The 16,202-nt window shown below is 52.3% G+C and overlaps 1 protein-coding gene across 2 annotated transcripts in view; it reads left to right on the top strand.

The window, feature by feature from the left end:
- The window catches only part of GNG7 (G protein subunit gamma 7), a 198,204-nt gene that overhangs the window by 17,836 nt on the left and 164,166 nt on the right, over window positions 1-16,202 (top strand). The window contains exon 1 of one of the 2 annotated variants that reach the window (XM_008972591.6): window positions 2,589-2,612. The exons of the other annotated variant lie outside the window; for it this stretch is intronic. The gene's annotated coding sequence lies outside the window, so the exon portion shown is untranslated. Of the gene's footprint in view, window positions 1-2,588; window positions 2,613-16,202 lie in introns of those variants that run through there. 2 annotated transcript variants of the gene reach the window in all.

The following is a 16,202-nucleotide window of genomic DNA, read 5'->3' as shown; positions in this document are numbered from 1 at the left end:
CTGGCCTCTGGGACCAAGATGACACCCCTGGGTCCACATTCTCGCTCTGATGAAGTGTCTGGTAAAAGGCAGAGGATTGCTGGAAAGCAGGATATCGGTGGGGGCTGAGGTGGGGTTGGAGTGTCCTTGGAAAGTGAAACTGGGCCGGGACAGGAGAGCTCTGGCGAGAAAGAGCTCAGGCCTCCTCTCGCGGGGACAGAGAATGGGGCCCTTTGTTTTGCCAAGGCCCTTTTCTTAGTGGCCTCTTTTCACTGGGCAAACACCGGCAGGGTGTTGCTGGGTGTTCAAGGCCGTCCCCTGCCCACCAGGCCCTCGTCTCCGGAGGAGGACACCGGGCGGTCACGGACGTTACTGGGGATCCGACGTTTGGCACACAGTGGACAGGGCCTCGTGACTTCCCACCCTGTCCCCCGTCTCTGACTCTCAGCTGCTTCCCCTCTCTCACTTTGTTTGGTTTTGCTTCCCTTACTTTACTTCGAGACAGGGTCTCCCTCTGTCACCCAGGCTGGAGTGCAGTGGTGCGATCACAGCTCCCTGCAGCCTCTGCCTCCTGGGTTCCAGCCATCCTCCTGTCTCAACCTCCCAAGTAGCTGGGACCACAGGTGCATGCCACCACGCCCGGCTGATTTTTAAATTTTTTTGTAGAGATGGGGTCTTGCTATATTGGCCAGGCTGGTCTCCAACCCCTAGGCTCAAGCTATCCTCCAGCCTCGGCCTCCCAAAGTGCTGAGATTACAGGTGTGACCCACTGCACCCAGCCTTCTCTTCATTTTTCATTGTGGTAAATTATATGTAACATAAAATTTCCCCGTTTAACCATTTTTTGGGTACATTTAACCAACCACTGTCCCCTCCAGAACTTTCTCATCTTCCCAAACTGAAACTGTGTCCTCATGAAGTACAGACTCCCCAGCCCCTGGCACTCCCATCCTACTTTCTTTTCTTTTTTCTTTCTTTTTTTTTTTTAGACAGAGTCTCGCTCTTGTCACCCAGGCTGGAGTGCAGTCGTGCGATCTTGGCTCACTGCAACCTCTGCCTCCTGGGTTCAAGCGATTCTCCTGCATCAGCCTCCTGAGTAGCTGGGATTACAGGCGTGTGCCGCCACGCCTGTCTAATTTTTGTATTTTTAGTAGAGACGAGGTTTCTCCATGTTGGCCAGGCTGGTGTTGAACTCCTGACCTCAGGTGATCCACCCGCCTCGGCCTCCCAGAGTGCTGGGATTACAGGCGTGAGCCACTGCGCCCGTCCAATTTTTGTATTTTTAGTAGAGACGAGGTTTCTCCATGTTGGCCAGGCTGGTCTTGAACTCCTGACCTCAGGTGATCCACCCGCCTCGGCCTCCCAAAGTGCTGGGATTACAGGCATGAGCCACTGTGCCCGGCCCCCATCCTACTTTCCGTCTCTGTGAATCTGAGGGCTCTGGGAACCTCTTAGGAGTGGATCACGGAGGATGTGTCCTTCTGTGCCTGGCTTCTCTCACTGAGACTGACGTCCTCAAAGTGCATCCTCATCGTGGCCTGTGTCAGGATTGCCTGCTGTTGAAGGCTGAATCGTACTCCGGGGTGTGTATGGACCACGCTACGTTGATCTGTGCATCCGTCCAGGGCCACTTGTGTCACTACCACTTTGGGGCCTCCATCAATAGCACTGGTGCGGGCTGGGCACGGTGGCTCACGCCTGTCATCCCAGCACTTTGGGAGCCTGAGGCAGGCGGATCACGAGGTCAAGAGATCGAGACCATCCTGGCCAACATGGTGAAACCCCGTCTCTACTAAAAATACAAAAATTATCCGGGCGTGGTGGCAGGCCCCTGTAATCCCAGCTACTCGCGAGGCTGAGGCAGGAGAATTGCTTGAACCCAGGAGGAGGAGCTTGCAGTGAACCGAGATCGCACTATTGCACTCCAGCCTGGGCGACAGAGTGAGACTCCATCTCAAAAAAAAAAAAAAAAAAAAATGGCCAGGCTGGTCTTGAACTCCTGACCTCAAGTGATCTGCCTGGCTTCGGCCTCTCAAAGTGCTGGGATTATAGGCGTGAGCCACCGCGCCCGGCCCCATCATTTATTTTTAAACCCATAGACTTGCTGGTCGCGTTTCTGTGCCCGGTGGGATTTTTGTCCATTTGACGTCGCTTTTGCAGCTCGGCCCCCTGGGGCTGAGGGCGGATTTGAGCTCCTCTGGCCGATGCTGTCCACCAGCTCCCTAGCCAGCCCCTGCAGGAGCTCCTTTCTTGTTTCTGCACGGGTACCTCCCAGCAGCAAGCCCGTCCCTGCCCGAGCTGGCCCGTCCCTGTGCAAGAGCCGGTCAGCCCCAGGCAGGTTTTTCACAGCTCAGTTAATTTCCCTCCCTCCTCCTCCAGGGTCTCTCTCTTGTTTTTCTCCTCACCTGGAATGCCCTCGGTTCAGGCTTTCACCATCTCCGTCTGCTCCAGCTCCCCTGTTTCTTCTCCCTGTCTGATGTCACCTTGTGCTTCAGTGACACCTTGAAGTTTCCGGGCTCCCACCCGCCTCCCCACTGCCAGTCTTTATCAGAGCCTGCATCTTCTTCTTTGGCCTGAGCATCGTTTTTGTTTGTTGGCTTTATCTGTAGAAGAGGCTCCTACCTCAAGAGCAGGTAAGAAGACCACACAGAAGGCGTGGAGAGTATCTAGCAGGTATTCCGGGGAAAATAGTCTTTTTAAAAAAATTAGAGATTGGGGTCTTGGCCGGGAGTGGTGGCTCACACCTGTAATCCCAGCACTTTGGGAGGCCGAGGCAGGCACATCACCTGAGGTCAGGAGTTCGAGACCAGCCTGGCCTCCCACCCAGGCTGGCCTAGGGCAACATAGTGAGAACCCATCCCTATTTTTTTTTTTTTTTTGAGACAGAGTCTTGCTCTGTCACCCAGGCTGGAGTGCAGTGGCACAATCTCGGCTCACTGCAACCTCTGCCTCCCGGGTTCAAGCGATTCTTGTGCCTCAGCGTCCCTAGTAGCTGGGATTACAGGCATGCGCCACCACACCCAGCTAATTTTTGTATTTTTAGTAGAGATGGGGTTTCACCACGTTGGCCAGGCTGGTCTCGATCTCCTGACCTCGTGATCTGCCCGCCTCGGACTCCCAAAGTGCTGGGATTACAGGCGTGAGCCACCATGTCCTGCCGGGAGTCCTTATTCATTGAGCCCAGGATGGAATCTTCTAGAATGCAGTAGACTTTTATTCGAATGCCTCCCTCACTCCTACAGTTGCAGCTGCAGGTTTCCGATTGCCCCTCACCCCAGCATTGCAGTTACCCCCAGAGCAACCCCTGGCAGCTCTTCTGAGGCTCTGTCTTCAGATGAGGAAACCAAGGCTCGTGGCACGGAGTGGGAGACTTTACCGGATGGGGTGGGAGCAGGGGCAGGGATGACCCTGCCTCCCTGTAGCTCTTCTTTTTTTTTTTTTTTTTTTGAGATGGAGTCTCACCCTGTTGCCCAGGCTGGAGTGCAGTGGTGTGATCTCTGCAACCTCCGTCTCCCGGGTTCAAGTGATTCTCCTGCCTCAGCCTCCTGAGTAGCTGGGACTACAGGTGCGTGCCACCACGCCTGGCCAATTTTTGTATTTCTAGTAGAGACGGGGTTTCGCTATGTTGGCCAGGCTGGTCTCGAACTCCTGACCTCGTGATCCACCCGCCTTGGCCTCCCAAAATGCTGGGATGACAGGCGTGAGCCGCCGCACCCAGCTCGCCCTGTAGCTCTTTTATGAGATGGCTCTGTCTGCATTTTGCACAAACTCTTTCATCTCCGTGATGGAACCAGCCATGTTTCCTTGCACATTTTTCCAGGTAAAACTCCAGCTTCCTTCTAGCTGTGGAGTTGATTATACCAGGACCCCTCATGTTAAAAACTATCAGCTTCAGGCCGGGCGCGGTGGCTCACGCCTGTAATCCCAGCACTTTGGGAGGCCAAGGTGGGTGGATCACCTGAGGTGAGGAGTTCAAGACCAGCCTGGCCAACATAGTGAAACCCAGTCTCTGCTAAAAATACAAAATTAGCTGGGCGTGGTGGCGCGCACCTGTAATCCCAGCTACTTGGGAGGCTGAGGCAGGAGAGTCCCTTGAACCTGGGAGGCGGAGGTTGCAGTGAGCTGAGACTGCGCCACTGCACTCCAGCCTGGGCAACAGAGCAAGACTCCATCTCAAACAAAAACAAAGAAACAGAAACTATCAGTTTCACTTGAAAAAACATGCTCCGCGTCTGTCCTCAGGGAAATGCAAATCAAAGCCATGGTGAGATACCACTTCACACCCAGTAGGATGGCTAGAATTAAAGAAACCAAAACAACAGACAATCACAAGGGCTCACGGGGAGGTAGAGACACGGGGATCCTCATGCGTCGCTGCTGGGAACGTCATGTGGTACAGCTGCTCTGGAAACAGCCTGGCAGTTCCTGAAGTGGTTACATACAGCGTTTCCATATGACCCTGTGAGTCGACTCCTAGATGTACACCTAAGGGAAATGAAAGCGTATGTCCACACAAACACTGCGCAAGAAAGATCTGGCCCGGTGATGTGGCTCATGCTAGTGATCCCAGCACTTTGGGAGGCTGAGGTGGGAGGATCACTTGAGTCCAAGAGTTGGAGACCGGCCGGGTGAGGTTGCTCACGCCTGCAATCCCAGCACTTTGGGAGGCCGAGGCGGGCGGATCATGAGGTCAGGAGATCGAAGCCATCCTGACTAATACGGTGAAACCCTGTCTCTACTAAAAGTACAAAAAATTAGCCAGGCGTGGTGGCGGGCGCCTGTAGTCCCAGCTACTCGGGAGGCTGAGGCAGGAGAATCGCTTGAACCTGGGAGGTGGAGGTTGCAGTGAGCCGAGATCGCGCCACTGCATTCCAGCCTGGGCAACACAGCAAGACTCCGTCTCAAAAACAATAAAATAAAAACAGTTGGTTGCTACAAAAAAAATAAAAATAAAAATTAGCCAGGCCTGCTGGGGCACACCTGTAGTCCCAGCTACTTGGGAGGGTTACACAGGAGGATTAAAGAAACAAAAACTATCGGTTTCACTTCAAAACATGCTCCGTGTCAGTCCTCAGGGAAATGCAAATCAGAGCCATGGTGAGATACCACTTCACGCCCAGTAGGATGGCTACAATTAAAAAACCAAAACAAGAAACAATCACAAGGGCTCACGGGGATGTAGGACATGGGGACCCTCATGCGAGCTCGGGAGATGAAGGTTGCAGTGAACTGTGATCACACCACCGCACTCTAGCCTGAGCAACAGAGCAAGACCCTGTCTCAAAAAAGAATGAGGTCGGGAGTTCAAGACCAGCCTGACCAACATGGAGAAACCCCGCCTCTACTAAAATACAAAATTAGCCAGGCGTGGTGATGCATGCCTATAATCCTAGCTACTTAGGAGGCTGAGGCAGGAGAATCTCTTGAACCCAGAAGGCGGAGGTTGCAGTGAGCTGAGATCTCACCATTGCATTCCAGCCTGGGCAACAAGAGGGAAACTCCATCTCAAAAAAAAAAAAAAATTGTAAATTTTGTGTTAAGTGTATTTTACTAAAAAACCCACTGTTAGTCTATGTGGTCACTTTTCAGAGCTTTTAATTTTTAATTTTAAAATTTTTTAATTTTTTAAAAAATAGAGACAGGTGGCCATGCAAGGTGGCTCACGCCTGTAATCCCAGCACTTTGGGAGACCGAGGCGGGTGGATCACCTGAGGTCAGGAGTTTGAGACCAGCCTGGCCAAGATGGTGAAACCACATCTCTACTAAAAATACTAAAATTGGCCGGGCATGGTGGCGGGTGCCTGTTATCCCAGTTACTCAGGGAGGCTAAGGCAGAGAGAATCACTTGAACCTGGGAGGTGGAGGTTGTGGTGAGCCGAGATCGCACAACTGCACTCCAGCCTGGGCAACAGAGCGAGACTCTGTCTCAAAAAAAAAAAAAAAAAAAAAAAAAAAAGAGACAAGGTCTTACTATGATGCCCAGGCTGCTCGAACTCCTGGGCTTAAGCGATCCTCCCTCCTCGGTCTCCCAGGATGCTGGGATTACAGGTGTGAGCTGCTGTGCCTGGCTGACAGTCTTAGACTGTAAGAAGACGGTCCTGTTTTTCTCCCTGTGAGTTTCTCATCTTTCTCCACTGTGGGTCAAGCCTAATAGAGCTGTGGACACTGACTGGTTCTGTTTTAAGGGGTTCTGGCATTGGAGTTTGAGTTTCTTCACATCTGGGACTACTGAGCAGGTCACGTCTTTGATTTAGGTCTTGCCAAGCCCAGGTAATTTAGGAAGGTGCTACCTGGTGCCTGGAGTTAATACAATGAGTAAGGTGAAGATGCAGATGGGAATGCAAGGGGTTGAAAATTCTGTCCTGCTTTGAGGAAGTGGGACCTGGGGGAATAGGATATGTAAAAAGTGAAAGGTGGTGAATCATGGAGGGTTCTGGAATCTTCTGGAACCTTCTAGAAACTCCCAGAACCTTCTAGAGTTTTCTGGAATGTAGGCGTGGTGAGGCATTGGATTTAGAATGCCTACTTAGCCACCATGTGACTTTCTTTCTGTGTGAATTTTGAACAAAACATGGAAACTTTCTGTTTCCTGGTGTGTCAGACGGGATAGGAATCACTCCCTAGGGTCATTGAAAAGATTGGGATGGACTACGAGGCTGTGACCTGGATGGGTGGTGGTCCTGGTTATCACTGTTATTGCTGGAATCACTGCTAATATTATTCAATATATTATGTATAAATATTAGTATTGGCTGGGTGTGGTGGCTCACACCTGTAATTCCAGCACTTTGGGAGGCTTAGGTGGGAGGATTGCTTGAGCCCTGGAGTTTGAGACCAGCCTGAGCAACATAGTGAGACTCTATCTCTACAAAATTTATTAAAAATTAGCCAGATATGGTGGTACACACCTGTGGTCCCAGCTGCTTGGGAGGCTGAGGCAGGAGGATTGCTTGGAAGCCTAGGAAGTTGAGGCTGCAGTGAGCTATGATTGCACCACTGCATTCCAGCCTGGGCAACAGCAAGATCCTGTCTCAAAAAAATTAGCATTGTACTATATGTTACTTATGTTGTTATTTTTCCTCACGGACACCATGGGCATGGACCAAATTGAGAAAACGATGAAGTCTGTTCTTGGGGAGATGGGATAGGAGCTGTAGCTTGGCTGGGCTGGCTTAAGAATCAGGCTTGTCTGGAAATAGGAGGGACCGTCATGGGAAGCTGTTGGTTTCCGATCATTGAAGGCTGCGTGACGGAGGATGGGTGGGCTGGTGCAAAGGTCAGGGAAGGGATTCTGTTGGCATGGGGTGTAGACCTGGCGTTGAAGGCCACTCCTAGCTCTGAGAGCTGGGACCCCTTGAGAGAAGTAGTTACCAGGCTGGGGCTTGGCAGAATCAGGGTTGCAGTTGATGATCTTGGGGGCGCTGCCTGCTGCCCAGGACCCTCCGAGACTGGACACCTCATCTGATTCTTCTCCCTGTGTTGTGGATGGGGAAACTGAACCCGTATGCATTTATTACCCCATCCCAGGATTTGGTTCCTCCACCCATAATAGGTGACTGAGTTCAAAGAGCCAAGTGTGACCTGTGTACAGTGGGTGTGACCCACCTGCCCACTGTGTGGCAGCCATGTCATCCCTGGAAGTTTGCATTCCGTGGCTTTTCCTCTGTTACTTTTTTGACTCCATGCCCAAGCCCAGCAGCTTCCGAATCCAACGCCTTGCTATGCCACAATACCTACTATATTTCAGAAAATTCTGGAAGTTTCCAGAAGCTTCTGGAAGATTCCAGAACATTCTACAAGTCACCTTTCACTTCTTGTATATCTTGCTCCCCCCAGGTTTTACTTCCTCAATGTAGCATGTGCCCTGAGATGGAAGTGACCACAGTCACACCCACTCCCGTGTTTCTTGCTGTGACAGTGTTGGCGTCGGCCACTGCCACCTCCTCTTCCACTCAGGGCCACAGTGGAAGGTCTGGATGCCTGGTGTTCTGTTTTCCTAAGGCTGCTGAACCCTAACTAACATCCACACAGAGGCCACTGGTGGTCAGCACAGGTGGCAGGGTTAGAAAGGTTGGGACTGGCTTTGTCCTTTGAGTCAGAGGGACAGTCACACTCATGTTTGTGTGACCATATGCATGTGGCTATGGTCAGTCCTATAGATTATGGCAGCGGTTATCACTCTCTGTCACTGTGGACCTTGGGGCCAGATCGTTCTCTGAGGTGGGGCCGTCCTGGGCACTGTAGGGTGCTGAGCAGCGTCCCTGGCCTCCACCTACTCTATGCCAGGGACACCCCGAGTTGTGACAACCAAAGATGTCCCCAGACATTGCCCAATGCCCCATGGGGGGCAGAATCACCCCCAGGTGAGACCCCCGGGGGTTAGGGGATTCCACAGATCCCCAAGAAACTCTGTGTCTCATGATCCTCTGTCCTCCTGAGGTCCCAGGAGGCTGCACACATTGTAATCCACACCCTGAGTGGGGAGGGAGAGAGGAGGAGAATCCCAGGAGCTGGGGCCTCCCCTGGTTTCTGCCATCCACCCCATCGGGAATTTTTTCTGGTGTCTGGTGTGAACAGGGAGCAGATACAATATTTTTCCAAATAATTAAGGCAGAGTCTCTCCCCCTTGGCATTCAGGGCTGGGTCGTTCTCTGGGGTGGGGTTGTCCTGGCCACTGCAAGGTGCTGATCAGCATCCCTGGCCTCCACCCACTCCACGCCAGGAGCGTCCCTGAGTCATAACAGTCACAAATGCCCCCAGACACCACCTAGCATCCCCTGGGGACCAGAAGGACCCCTGGTTGAGAACCATGGTTGTATAGAAAGGAATTGAAGCAAAAAAAAAAAAAAAAAAAAAGGAATTCTCTGCTCCCCTGTGGCATCCTGTTGATGGATTAGATTCAGCCTCCATGCTCCAACACCGAGCTCAGCGTCTCCTGGAAGGCCCTGTCTCCAGAGGACGTTCCCAGATCCTGCTCCCTGGAAGAATTCTTGCGAGCATATATGCAAGTGTAATTAAGCGGCCGTTTTTCCTCTGTGGTGACACAGATTTGGGTCTGCAGTAAAGATATGGAGTCCCTTTAGAGCTGAGAGCCGGATCACGGCCAGGAGAACGCCTTGCTTTGAGATTCTTTGGGAATCGGGAGTCCTGCCTGGGTGGAAATCAGCCCTGGACAGGGAGGGAATGTGCAGATCGGAGCAAGTGGCTTGTTTCTTCCTGGCAACCCCAGAAGCTGTCTGAACAGCTTCTCTCTGCCACACATCTCTTTGAGTCTTGCAACCGCCCGGCTGAAAATTACACCCAACTCCTCCAGCCGGGTCTAGGAAGTGGTGCAAGCTCCTGAACCCCCAACTGCAGAATAACTAATTAGCTGTTCCTGAAAACCACCAAAGAGGCTGGGCGCGATGCCTCACACCTGTAATCCCAGGACTGTGGGAGGCCGAGGCAGGAGGATGACTTGAATCTGGGAGTTTGACACCAGCTCGGGCAACATGGTGAAACCCCATCTCTACAGAAAGCAAAAACAAAAATTAGGCAAGCATGATGGCGCGCGCCTGTGGTCCCAGTTCCTTGGGAGGCTGAGGTGGGAGGATCGCTTGAGCCAGGCGGTGGAGGTTGCAGTGAGCTGAGACTATGCCACTGCACTCTAGCCTGGGCGGCAGAGATATATCGCTGAGGGTTTGACGGACACTTCTAGATGGAAATCAATGTCTATCTGGTGCCTTGGGGGCTGTGCATGTTCACGAGGAGGGTGTCTGAACATGCCAGGATGTGGCTGCCTAGGGGAGGGTCTCTGTGGGGTGAAGTTTGGATATTTGAGGGCGCCCATGGAAAATGACCTCAACCTGCATGGCTCAAAACCACAGAAATGGATTTTCTGGCAGTTCTAGAAGCCAGAAGTCTGAGACGAAGGTGTGGGCAGGGCCGTTCCCGGCCCAGAAGCTCCCGGGGAGGATCCTTCCTGCCTCTTCCAGCATCTGGCAAGTGGCCGGCGGTTCTTGGCGCCCCTGGGCTGGTGACATCGCTCCAGTCTCTGCCTCCGTCCTCACACGGCCCCCTTCCCTGGGTGGGTCTGTGTCCAAACTTCCCTCGTCTTATAAGGACATCAGTTATTGGATTTAGGGCTCATCTTAATCCAGCACAACCACATCTTAATAATAAGTCCATCTGCAGAAACCCTGTTTCCAAATAAGGTCCCATTCTGAGGCATCTGGCTCAACAATATTTTCTTCCAAATAATTAACTTTGAGTCTCTTCTCCCTGGTGCTGTGGACATTGGGGCTGGATCATTCTCTGGGGAGGGGCCATCCTGGGCACTGCAGGGTGCTGAGCAGCGTCCCTGGCCTCCACCCACTCCATACCAGGAGCTCCCCCCAATCGTGAAAACCACAGATGTCCCCAGACCTCCCCCGCCCCATTGAGACCCCCCAGTGTCAGGAATATCTTTTCTGTTTTCATATGTTTTTCTTTGTATCTTATAGGATCCTGGGGAAATATTTCCCCCAGCAGTCCCTCATAGGAGCCAATTTAGGTCATCGCTGTCCTTCAGAACTGTCCTCTGCAGAGGGGCTGCGACATCTGATATTCTCTACTCTTTAACCAGCCTGGTTTGCTAAATAACGCTCCCTGCTTCTTTACCGTCAAGCGACCTCTCCTGCTCGGCATTGCTAGCATTTCCTGGTCTTCGTGGTTGCAGATTTTTGGTGGATCACACCGGGCTTGGTCACGAAGCTGTCCCTTCCTGGTGTCCCCTTGAGCCTGCAGGTTCCATAAAGCCAGATTCCCATTCCCGAGCCCGTGCACTTGCTGCTGTTCCTGGCTGGTTCCAGGGTTTGACTAGTCGTCCACTGTTGCAGAGAGAGAGAGACCTGTTAGTTCTTCAGGGGCACGACAGGAATTTCTGGCGTGCATCCGTCTCCGAGAACGTGATCTGTTTGGGTTCATTTATGAACACGTCCAACTGTTAGGAGTGCTTGGCGCCGTTGCGGATTTGTTTGGAGAAGCTAAAGCAGTCTGTAACCCTGTCGCGTTTTCCATGTGTTAAAACATTACCAGTCCCGAGTGTGTGAAAATCTGGATTTTTATCTATTCTAGTCTCAGCCAGAGGGGGAGGCGTTATGACAGTTCCGTTTTAGGAAAAGTAGTACGGTGTACATTACGAAAGAGCATTGTTTTCTAACCGAGTCCGTTTCTGGTGACGTACAATGGCACAGTTTTCAAACTTGACTATGTAGAAAAGCTGCCCGATGGAGTCGGCGCTGTCGAGGGTGGAAATGCGAGTTACGACCATCACATAAGGAGATCTCTGTTTTCTTCAACACTCCCTGACTTTGCATCTGAGCAGGTGTCCTCTGTGTTTTAAAACAGTCACCTTGCAGGCCAGACGCAGTAGCTCACGCCTGTAAACCCAGCACTCTGGGAGGCCAAGGTGGGTGGATCAGCTGAGGTCAGGAGTTCGAGACCAGCCTGGCCAACATGGTAAAAACCCGTCTCTACTAAAAATGCAAAAATTAGCCGGGCATGGTTGTGGGCGCCTGTAATCCCAGCTACTTGGGAGGTTGAGGCAGGAGGATCGCTTGAGCCCGGGAGGTGGAGGTTGCAGCGAGCTGAGATCGCACCACTGCACTCCAGCCTGGGCAACGGAACAAGACTCTGTCTCAAAAAAACAAAACAAAAACAAAAAACAAAAACACCAGTCACCTTTGGAGACCTTGCCCTTTTCCCAGCAGTGTGACGATTCTGATTCAAGAGTGGATTGTACTGCTTTTGTATATTTCAAACATACAATTGTGTGTATTTCTAATATATTTCAGATTTCTTTTTTCTTGTTTGTTTTGTTTTTGAGATGGAGTCTCACTCTGTTGCTCAGGCTAGAGTGCAGTGGGGTGATCTCGGCTCACCGCAACCTCTGGCTCCCAGGTTCAGGCAATTCTTTTGCCTCAGCCTCTGGAGTAGCTGGGATTACAGGCAAGGTGCCACTACACCTGGCTAGTTTTTATATTTTTAGTGGAGATGGGGTTTCACCATGTTGGCCAGGCTGGTCTCAAACTCCTGACCTTGGGTGATCCGCCCACCTTGGCCTCCCAAAGTGCTGGGATTACAGGCGTGAGCCACGGTCCCTGGCCTCAGATTTCTTTTAGGGTAGTTTTGAATTTTGGAAACAGCCTGTATTAGTTAGCTAATGCTGTGTAACAAATTATCACAAATGTATCCTAAGAAAACTCTGAAATATATTGGAAATATACACAATTGTATGTTTAAAATATACGAAAGCAGTACAAGGCCCTCTCTCTAAAAAAAGAAAGAAAGAAATTTTCTAAAAAGACCAGTATCCATACATTATCATGAACTCCACACTTTATTTACATTTTGTTTTTCTTTCTTTCTTTCTTTCTTTTTTTTTTTTTATATGGAGTCTCGCTCTTTCACCCAGGCTGGAGTGCAGTGGTGTGATCTTGGCTCACTGCAACCTCCACCTCCTGGGTTCAAACGATCCTCCTGCCTCAGCCTCCCAAGTAGCTGGGATTACAGGTGACTGCCACCCTGCATGGCTAATTTTTGTATTTTTAATAGAGGCAGGGGTTCACCATGTTGGCCAGGCTGGTCTCGAATTCCTGACCTCAGGTGAGCCGCCCGCCTCGGCCTCCCAAAGTGCTGGGATTACAGGCGTGAGCCACGGCGCCCGGTCTTTATTTCCATTTTCTTGTTTTTTCCAGGACCCCGCGTGCCATTGACTCCCCACATCTCCTTACACTCTGCTGGGACACTTCTCAGACTCATTGGTTATGATGACCTGGTGGTTTTTTTTTTGTTTTGTTTTGTTTTGTTTTTTGTTTTTTTTGAGACGGAATCTCGCTCTGTCACCCAGGCTGGAGTGCAGTGGTGCTATCTCAGCTCACTGCAAGCTCCGCCTCCCGGGTTCACGGCCATTCTCCTGGCTCACCCTCCTGAGTAGCTGGGACTACAGGCGCCCGCCGCCACACCCAGCTAATTTTTTGTATTTTTTAGTAGAGACGGGGTTTCACCGTGTTAGCCAGGATGGTCTCGATCTCCTGACCTTGTGATCTGCCCGCCTCGGCCTCCCAAAGTGCTGGGATTACAGGCATGAACCACCGCACCCGGCCAACCTAGTGGTTTTGAGGAGGACTCATCAGGAGTTTTGTAAAATGTCCCCCAACGTGAGTTTCCATGATGTTTGCTCTTGAATAGTCTGGGGTTCAGGGCTCTGGGGAGAACACATCAGGGGCACGTGATGTCCACACTGGTGGTGTTGACATTGGTCACCTGGCCAAGGTAGAACCCAGTGGCTTTAAACTTTGTATTATTGCCAGCATTTAAAAATCAGGGGTCACAGACCAGGCGCGGTGGCTCACACCTGTAATCCCAGCACTTTGGGAGGTCGAGGCGGGCAAATCACTTGAGGCCAGGAGTTTGAGACCAAGCTGGCCAACAAGGTGAAACCCCGTCTCTACTAAAAATACAAAAATTAGCCAGGTGTGGTGACACACACTTGTAATCCCAGCTACTCAGGAGGCTGAGGCAGGAGAATTGCTTGAACATGGGAGGCAGGGTTTGCAGCGAGCTGAGATCGCACCACTGCACTCCGGCCTGGATGACAGAGTGAGACTCTGTCTCAAAAAAAAAAAAAAAAAAAAAAAATCGGGCGTCACACCTGTAATTCCAACACTTTGGGAGGCTGAAGCAGGAGGATTGCTTGAGGCTGGGAGTTCTAGACCACCCTGGGCAGCAACACAGTGAGACCCCATCTCTACAAAATATTTAAAAATAGGCCAGGTGCAGTGGCTCACGCCTGCAATCCCAGTGCTTTGGGAGGCTGAGGCAGGAGGATGACTTGAGGTTAGCCTGGCCCACATGGCAAAACCCTGTCTCTACTGAAAATACAACAATTAGCTGGGTATGGTGGCAGGTGCCTGTGCTACTCGGGAGGCTGAGGCAGGAGAATTGCTTGAACCTGGCGGCAGCGGTTGCAGTGAGCTGAGACTACGCCACTGGGTGAGAGAGCGAGACTCCATCTTTTTTTTTTTTTTGAGACGGAGTCTCACTCTGTCACCCAGGCTGGAGGGCAGTGACACAATCTCGGTTCACTGCAAGCTCCGCCTCCTGGGTTCATGCCATTCTCCTGCCTCAGCCTCCCGAGTAGCTGGGACTACAGGTGCCCGCCGCCACGCCCGGCTAATTTTTTGTATTTTTAGTAGAGACGAGGTTTCACTGTGTTAGCCAGGATGGTCTCGATCTGCTGACCTCGTGATCCACCCGCCTCGGCCTCCCAGAGACTCCATCTTAAAAAAAAAAAAAAGAATAAAATAAAATGAAACTAAAAATCAGGAGATTTTACAATAGAACATCTCCCAGCTTCTCAGAGTAGTTGGAGGAGCTGATGACATTGGGCTTCACACCCACTGGGGCAGGAGCGGTGCCTGATGCCCTTTGAATGGGCCAGGTGTTGTCTCTCTGGGGCTCCGCATGCTACCCGTCACCTGCCCGCCTCAGGGCTGACCTCAAATTCATGACCCCTGGACATGGCCTCGGAGCTCAGCCAGGACGAACGTTCCCCTGCCTGGCTCCTCCCCAGCTCTCGGGTCTCGGGGAGGCGGCTGAAGCTGGGGGAAGCGTGTGAGGCAGAAGGCAGGCCGGACAACGTCACCTTGAGCCTCATTCACCTCGTTCGTCAGCACTTGGAGGGTTGGTCCTTTTGGCTGGTGTGAAGGACGCATTGGCTGGTGCTGGCCAGGCCGAGGCTCAGAGCCACCTGTGTCCAGGGGGATCCGGGGTGGTCCTCGGCCTTCCTGCAACCGCCAGGGTGGTCATCAGAAAGGCTGTAGCTCCTGAGCTGCTGGGAGTTGGTGGAAGGTGGGTTGTCTGAGATCAGCTGGAGAGTTTTAAACATAGTTGGGTACAGATTTGTGGCCGTCACAGTTAAGAGAGGGGCAGCTCCTGGCATGGACTGGGTGGAGGCCAGGGATGCTGCTCAGCACCCTGCCGTGGCCAGGGTGACCACAGAGAACGATCCATCCTTGAATTCCAAGGGGGAGAGACCCTGCTTTAATTATTTGGAAAAATATCGAGTCTGCTCCCTGCTCACACCAGACACCAGAATAAACTCCCAAAATCAGGGGGACCCCCAGCTCCTGGGATTCACCCCCTCTCTCCCTCCCCACTCAGGGTGGGGATATCAATATGTGCAGCCTCCTGGGACCTCAGCAGGGCAGAGGATCATGGGACACCGTCTCTTTGTGGGAGGGGTGGTCCTTGGAATCTGTAACCCAGGGGGTGTCAATGGTGGATGATTCTGTCCCCCAGGGGACACCTGGTAAAGTCTGGGACATTGTGGTTGTCACAACTTGTGGGGGGCGGGGCGAGGGCTCCTGGCATGGAGTGGGTGCAGGCCAGGGACGCTGCTCAGTACCCTGCAGTGCCCAGCACAGCCCCGCCCGAGAGAACACTCCAGCCCGTGTCTCAGCAGTGCCTAGGGGAGGAGACCCTGGACCAAAGTGACCCTCAGAGAACAGGGTGCTCTGTGAATCTCCACACCCGTCACACAGCCGTGTCCGAGGCAGCTCAGGGTCTGGGAAAACAAGCCACGTGGGACGCAGTGGCCGTCCTAGCTCAGCAAGTCTGACCGTCTGGAGGCTGCAGGGCTGACTTTGTGGAGTCAGGGTGACCTGTGTGCATGCAGACACTGGCGCTGGGAGCGCAGGCCTCAGCTCTGTCCCCCGTGACAGCGGGGTCGAGATGACAGCACGGCCCCCGCGGGGGCCTCAGAGGCAGGCCAGCTGCTAGTCTCTGCTCCCCCGACAGTGGGGTGGGTCTATCCCCACTGGTGCTCCTTCCTCTGGAGCCAGGCTGAGGGGAGGGTGGGTCTCCGTGGCCAGAACCAGGCTGCACCAGACAGAGCTTATTTCACCCCCTGGGGAGGCTGACCCTGCTGTTTTTGTTCCTCCAACAAAATATTAACGGAGCACTCAGAGAGAGAGAGAGAGAGAGAGAGTTTGAAAAGAAAACAGTCAGAGGCCTTGAAGTCATGATGTAGGGCTCTGGGGCTCTGTCTTGTGAGGTGTCCATACACCTTTTCTTTTTCTTTTTTTTTTTTTTTTGAGACAGAGTCTCGCTCTGTCACCCAGTCTGGAGTTCATTGGTGCGATTTCAGCTCACTGCAACCTCCACCTCCCGAGTTCAAGTGATTCTCATGCCTCAGCCTCCCG

The sequence above is a fragment of the Pan paniscus genome, chromosome 20 (genome assembly GCF_029289425.2).
Source record: "Pan paniscus chromosome 20, NHGRI_mPanPan1-v2.0_pri, whole genome shotgun sequence".
Lineage (NCBI taxonomy): Eukaryota > Metazoa > Chordata > Mammalia > Primates > Hominidae > Pan > Pan paniscus.
This window is presented reverse-complemented; position numbering and strand designations above follow the sequence as displayed.